This window comes from Mirounga angustirostris, unplaced genomic scaffold (genome assembly GCF_029215605.1).
Source record: "Mirounga angustirostris isolate CCGP_5_RB_7025 unplaced genomic scaffold, mMirAng1.0.hap1 SCAF_11, whole genome shotgun sequence".
Lineage (NCBI taxonomy): Eukaryota > Metazoa > Chordata > Mammalia > Carnivora > Phocidae > Mirounga > Mirounga angustirostris.
This window is the reverse complement of record NW_026991719.1, coordinates 23,993,574-24,001,202: the sequence shown is the minus strand read 5'-3', so window position 1 is coordinate 24,001,202 and position 7,629 is coordinate 23,993,574. Positions and strand designations below refer to the sequence as shown.

The 7,629-nt window shown below is 38.9% G+C and overlaps 1 non-coding gene across 1 annotated transcript; it reads right to left on the bottom strand.

The window, feature by feature from the left end:
- Nucleotides 1–5,587: 5,587 nt before the first annotated feature.
- LOC123851689 (small nucleolar RNA SNORA31) lies at nucleotides 5,588–5,722 on the bottom strand. The gene has a single exon (XR_006792676.1). It is a non-coding gene; the product is annotated as a small nucleolar RNA SNORA31 (small nucleolar RNA).
- Nucleotides 5,723–7,629: the final 1,907 nt, after the last annotated feature.

The window sequence follows — 7,629 nt, the reverse complement described above, 5'->3', positions numbered from 1 at the left end:
GGTCAATAATTTGGACTCTATACATTCCCTCAAACACCCACCAACAGAATGACTAGGAGGAGGAACCCCCAAAATAGAAAAGACTCAGAGATTATGACTTATGCTGCAGATTTACAAATGGATGCAGATATAACCAAGATGTCGGAGATGGAATTCAGGCTAGCCATTGTGAAGACAATGGCTAGAATGGAGAAATCAATTAATGACAACATAGAGTCTCTAAGGGCAGAAATGAAAGGTGAATTGGCAGAACTTAAAAATGCTATCAACAAAATCCAATCCAATCTAGATAATTGAACAGCTAGGGTAATTGAGGCAGAAGAACGAATAAGTGACCTGGAAGACAATATAATAGATAAAAAGGGAAAAGAGGAGGCCAGGGAAAAACAACTCAGAATCCATGAAAATAGAATCAGAGAAATAAGTGACACCATGAAGCATTCCAACGTCAGAATAATTGGAATCCCGGAGGGAGTGGAGAGAGAGAGAGCGAGAGCTAGAAGATGTATTTGAGTAAATCGTAGCTGAGAACTTCCCTGATCTGAGGAATGAAACAAGCGTTCACATCCTAGAGGCAGAGAGGACCCCTCCCAAGATCAAGGAAAACAGGCCAACACCCCGGCATGTAATAGTAAAACTTGCAAATCTTAGAACCAAGGAAACCATCTTAAGGGCAGTTAGGGGGAAGAGATTCCTTACATACAGATGGAGGAACATCAGAATAACGTCAGACCTATCCACAGAGACCTGGCAAGCCAGAAAGGCCTGGCAAGACATATTCAGGGTACTAAATGAGAAGAACATGCAGCCAAGACTACTTTATCCAGCAAGGCTGTCATTTAGAATGGATGGAGAGATGCAGAGATTCCACGACCGGCAGAAACTGAAAGAATATGTGACCACTAAGCTGGCCCTGCAAGAAATATTAAGGGGGGTTCTATAAAAGGAGAAAGACCCCAAGAGTGATATAGAACAGAAATTTACAGGGACAATCTATAAAAACAACGTCTTCATAGGCAACATGATGACAATTAAGTCATATCTTTCAATAATCACTTTCAACGTGAATGGCCTAAACGCTCCCATAAAACGGCACAGGGTTGCAGACTGGATAAAAAGACAGGACCCATCCATATGCTGCCTACAAGAGACTCATTTTGAACCAAACATACACCCAGACTGAAAGTGAAGGGATGGAGATCCATCTTCCATGCCAGCGGACCTCAAAAGAAAGCTGGGGTAGCAATTCTTATATCAGACAAATTAGATTTTAAACTAAAGTCTGTAATTAGAGACACAGAAGGACACTATATCATTCTTAAAGAGTCTATCCAACAAGAAGATCTAACAATTGTAAATATCTATGCCCCCAACATGGGAGCAGCCATCTACATAAGCCAACTGTTAACCAAAATAAAGAGTCATATTGATAACAATATGTTAATTGTAGGAGACCTCAATACTCCACTCTCAGCAATGGACAGATCATCTAAGCAGAAAATCAACAAGGAAACAAGAGCTTTGAATGATACATTGGACCAGATGGACCTCATAGATATTTACAGAACATTCCACCCTAAAACAGAATACTCATTCTTCTCGAGCAAGCATGGAACTTTCTCCAGAATAGACCACATACTGGGTCACAAATCAGGTCTCAACCGATACCAAAAGACTGAGATAATTCCCTGCATATTCTCAGACCACACTGCTTTAAAACTGGAACTCAATCACATGAAAAAATTTGGCAGAAATTCAAACACTTGAAGCTAAAGACCACTCTGCTCAAGAATGCTTGGGTCAACCAGGAAATCAAAGAAGAACTTAAACAATTCATGGAAATCAATGAGAACGAAAACACATAGGTCCAAAACCTAGGGGATACTACAAAGGCAGTCCTAAGGGGGAAACACATAGCCATCCAAGCCTCACTCAAAAAAATAGAAAAATCCCGAATTCACCAACTAACTCTACACCTTAAAGAACTAGAGAAAAAGCAACAAATGATGCCTAAGCCACACATTAGAAGAGAAATAATTAAAATTAGAGCAGAAATCAATGAATTAGAAACCAGAAACACAGTAGATCAGATCAACAAAACTAGAAGTTGGTTCTTTGAAAGAATTAATAAGATCGATAAACCACTGGCCAGACTTATCCAAAAGAAAAGAGAAAGGACGCAAATTAATAAAATTATGAATGAAAGGGGAGAGATCACGACTAACACCAAGGAAATAGAAACAATTATTAGAAATTATTATCAACAGCTATATGCCAATAAATTGAGCAATCTGGATGAAATGGAGGCCTTCCTGGAAACCTATAAGCTGCCAAGACTGAAACAGGAAGAAATTGACAACCTGAATAGGCCAACGAGATTGAAGCAGTGATCAAAAACCTCCCAAAAAACAAGAGTCCAGGGCCTGATGGATTCCCTGGGGAATTCTCCCAAACATTCAAAGAAGAAATAATACCTATTCTACTGAAGCTGTTTCAAAAAATAGAAACAGAAGGAAAACTTCCAAACTCATTCTATGAGGCCAGCATTACCTTAATCCCCAAACCAGGCAAAGGCCCCATCAAAAAGGAGAATTTCAGACTGATATCCCTGATGAATATGGATTCCAAAATCCTCAACAAAATCCTAGCTAATAGGATCCAACAATACATTAAAAGGATCATCCACCACGACCAAGTGGGATTTATCCCCGGGATGCAAGGGTGGTTCAACATTCGCAAATCAATCAGTGTGATAGAACACATTAATAAGAGGAGGGAGAAGAACCATATGGTCCTCTCAATTGATGCAGAAAAAGCATTTGACAAAATACAACATCCTTTCCTGATTAAAATTCATCTGAGTATAGGGATAGAGGGAACATTCCTCAAGTTCATAAAATCCATCTATGAAAAACCCACAGCGAATATCATCCTCAATGGGGAAAAGCTGAGAGCCTTTTCCTTAATCAGGAACACGTCAAGGATGCCCACTCTCGCCACTATTGTTCAACATAGTACTAGAAGTCCTAGCAACAGCACTCAGACAACAAAAAGAAATAAAAGGTATTCAAATTGGCAAAGAAGAAGTCAAACTCTCTCTTTTCGCAGATGACATGATACTTTATGTGGAAAACCCAAAAGACTCCACCCCCAAATTACTAGAACTCATCCAGCAATTCAGTAATGTGGCAGGATACAAAATCAATGCACAGAAATCAGTTGCTTTCTTATACACTAACAATGCAACTGTAGAAAGAGAAATTAGAGAAACAATTCCATTTACAATAGCACCAAAAACCATAAGATACCTCGGAATAAACCTGGCCAAAGAGGTAAAAGATCTGTACTCTAGGAACTACAGAACACCCATGAAAGAAATTGAAGAAGACACAAAAAGATGGAAGAACATCCCATGCTCATGGATCGGAAGAATAAACATTGTTAAAATGTCTGTGCTACCCAGAGCAATCTATACCTTCAACGCCATCCCGATCAAAATTCCAATGACATTTTTCAAAGTGCTGGAACAAACAATCCTAAAATTTATATGGAATCAGAAAAGACCCCGAATCGCCAAGGAAATGTGGAAAAAGAAAAACAAAGCTGGGGGCATCACGTTGCCTGATTTCAAGCTATATTACAAAGCTGTGATCACCAAGACAGCATGGTACTGGCACAAAAACAGACATATAGACCAGAATAGAGAACCCAGATACAGACCCTCAACTCTATGGTCAAATAATCTTTGACAAAGCAGGAAAAAACATGCAATGGAAAAAAGACAGTCTCTTCAATAAATGGTGCTGGGAAAATTGGACAGCCACATGCAGAAGAATGAAACTCGACCATTCTCCAACACCATTCACAAAGATAAACTCAAAGTGGATGAAAGACCTCAATGTGAGACAGGAATCCATCAAAATCCAGAGGAGAACATAGGCAGTAACCTCTTTGACATTGCCCACAGCAACTTCTTTCAAGATACATCTCCAAAAGCTAGTGAAACAAAAGCAAAAATGAACTTTTGGGACTTCATCAAGATAAAAAGCTTCTGCACAGCAAAGGAAACAGTCAACAAAACAAAGTGGCAACCCACAGAATGGGAGAAGATATTTGCAAATGACACTACAGATAAAGGGCTGGTATCCAAGATCTATAAAGAACTTCTCAAACTCAACACCCAAAAAACAAATAATCAAGTCAAGAAGTGGGCAGAAGATATGAAAAGACACTTCTCTAAAGAAGACATACAAATGGCTAACAGACACATGAAAAAATGTTCATCATCATTAGCCATCAGGGAATTTCAAATCAAAACCACATTGAGATACCACCTTATACCAGTTAGAATGGCAAAAATGGACAGGGAGAGAAACAACAAATGTTGGAGAGGTTGTGGAGAAAGGGGAACCCTCTTACACTGTTGGTGGGAATGCAAGTTGGTACAGCCACTTTGGAAAACAGTGTGGAGGTTCCTCAAAAATTTAAAAATAGAGCTACCCTATGACCCAGCAATTGCACTCCTGGGTATTTATCCCAAAGACACAGATGTAGTGAAAAGAAGGGCCATATGCACCCCAATGTTCATAGCAGCAATGTCCACAATAGCCAAACTGTGGAAAGAGCTGAGATGCCCTTCAACAGATAAATGGATAAAGAAGATGTGGTCCATATATACAATGGAATATTCCTCAGCCATCAGGAAGGATGAATACCCAACTTTTACATCAACATGGATGGGACTGGAGGAGATTATGCTAAGTGAAATAAGTCAAGCAGAGAAAGTTAATTATCATATGGTTTCACTTATTTGTGGAACATAAGGAATAGCATGGAGGACATTAGAAGGAAGGGAAAAATGGTGGGGGGGAATCGGAGGGAGAGATGAACCATGAGAGACTATGGAGTCTGAGAAACAAACAGGGTTTTAGAGGGGAGGGGGTGGGGGGATTGGTTAGCCCGGTGATGGGTATTAAGGACGGCATGTACTGCATGGAGCACTGGGTGTTATACGAAAACAATGGATCGTGGATCTCCACATCAAAAACCAATGATGTATTGTATGGTGACTAAAATAACATAATAAAATTAAAAAAAATAAAATAAATACATAAATATTGGCATTAAGGAGAGCACTTGTTGGGATGAACACTGGGTGTTATAAGCAAGTGATGAACCGCTGAATTCTACCCCTGAAACCAATACTACATTATATGTTAACTAACTTGAATTTAAATAAAATCTTGAAAGAAAAAAAAGAAAAAAACCCATAAATAACTGAAAATTAAAATGGCTGGTTTCTATTATGCTAGAACTGAGAACAAAACTTTTGAGTTCATGATTCCTTTGCTGGTGTGATTTGAGGCACACACTTGTTCCCAAAGACCCAACTCCCTTTCTGGTAGAATTTGAGGAATCTGCCCCTATAGACTTGCCCAATTTAAGCAAAATATTTTATTTTATTTTTATTTTATTTTTTTCCTTTTGCAACACTTCTAATAAACTCAAATTTTAGATACTTTGGATTAAAACAAGATTTCACTGTTGACAAGTTTACTTCTGATTTGTGTAAATTCTTTTGGTTTTTCCCTGTACTCCCCCATTCAATCTTGACTGCCACAATGAGACAGACAGAAAGTGTGAGGACACTTTTTTTCTTGCATCTCTAGTGGAAACCTTAGCAGCAGACAGGAACTGCTCCAGGTCTGTCAAATGGATGCATTAGGCAAAATATTTTAACGTGTAAATGTACTTGAGGGAAGATGGTCATAATCTATTATCAGTCCTTGTTTGTGTGTGTGTGCGTGTGTGAGTGTATGTTAATCTACTTCTCTTTCCCTCAAGATAAGGGAGAATAACAGAGTAATCAATGCAAGAGTTGAAGGTTGAGCTCAAAATATGGATGAAACAGTAAAAAGGGAATGGAACTGATGTTACATATGTTATCTCACTGGACTTCGCAACAATCCTGGGAGCGCAGCAAGGTATGATTACCCCACCCTGAAATAAAAGGATGCTGGGTCTCAAAATTAAGTGGATTGCCTAAAATTAAACAGTTAATAAATAGCAGCAATAGTCTTCTAATTCTCACTCTGAGTTCTTAGGGTTTTCTCCCCATGATACTCCATTACCTCTTCAACATCTCTGCCTCTTCCCCTGAGTCCATCATGCTACAGGTATAATTTCCTGTCTCCTAGAAAAATGACTCTGCCTTCTGGAACTTAAAATCATTCCCATAAGAATTTTTGCTGTAACTTGGTCCTACCTAAAATCCCCAAATTAAAACCAAACACCCAAAATCTAAAGATGTTTCTCAAATTCAGTCTACTAAGCTAAGAGCCAGTAATAATCACTCTGTCTTATCAAACATGATATAGGACACTGCTCTGTGTTGAATTACAGGTGATACAAATCCTGAATTAAAATCAGGCAAACCATCTTTTTCATGTCGCTAAGTCTCACAATTAAGAATGTATAATAATTAGTTTCAAATTGTGGTAAATCATCAAAGAAAGTTAGGTATCCTGGGAGTTATTTACATGTGAACAGATGCCTATGGAAATTAAATGGAGTGTGGAAATTTCACAGCATGCTGTAGTAGAAGAGATAAATTAATAAAATGATCACATCTCAAGTTATGTCTGGTATGAAATAGAATTTTTATATATTTTCAAAAGATTCCTATCTTCGGTAGTAGAAGCCAGAAGAAAGTTCAGAACCGTTATCTCGATAAATATGATCACAAAGAATACCAACACAAATACTTCTAACTTTTGTAGCAAACACAGAAGACTTTATATTTGTATGTATATATACACACACACAGGGCAGAAATCGCTGACAATAATTTTAAAATATACAAAAATGATTCTTGCATGTACATTACTGTTAGTTCACAACTATGGGAGCTTCCTGGGTGTAATATGAAACATCTACCCCACAGAGAGGGCAGGAAGAGACTGGAGAAAGAGGCAGACCACCCCTGGTGGGTAGGTGGGGTCAGGCCAGTGGAAACACATTCCGAAGACAGGGGAGGGAGGGAGGCGCCTCTGATTGCCTAGGTCCAGCTAACGGTCCAACCGTCTACCGGCAGTCACATCCTCTTGATGACCTCTCCCAACAGTTATCAATAGGCTCGTGTTGAAACTGGAAGGCTGCTCCACAGGACACGGAGCCCTGACTTTCAGGTAGGATCTCATATACACACTCAGACAGATGGTTATCATACTGGTAGCAAACCTCAGAGCCTATCAGACTTTGAGTTTTACCTAGATCAATCAAATCTCAGTTTAAGCCTGTTTCTCTGCTCCATTGCCAGAGAAATAAGGTCAGGTAGAAAGAGCCACTTTCTTACACCCTTAGCTCAGATCTGCCATATAGTCTCTAGTTTTCTCTTGAATACCTTGGCACAGAAAGTGATATTTAATCCTATACTCTCGGTTAACTTTGAAATGCCCTAATGAAGCATTCATACTTCAGGTGTGGCTAATTAGCATTGGACCAGTCTAATTAAAGTACACTCTCCTGTTTTGGCTTCAGTTGTCTCGCATAAGAGCAACACAAGAAAGTTGAATAATTTACATATTAGTTGTTGCAAATTATTTTGCCTCGGTGAAATGAATGGTATTT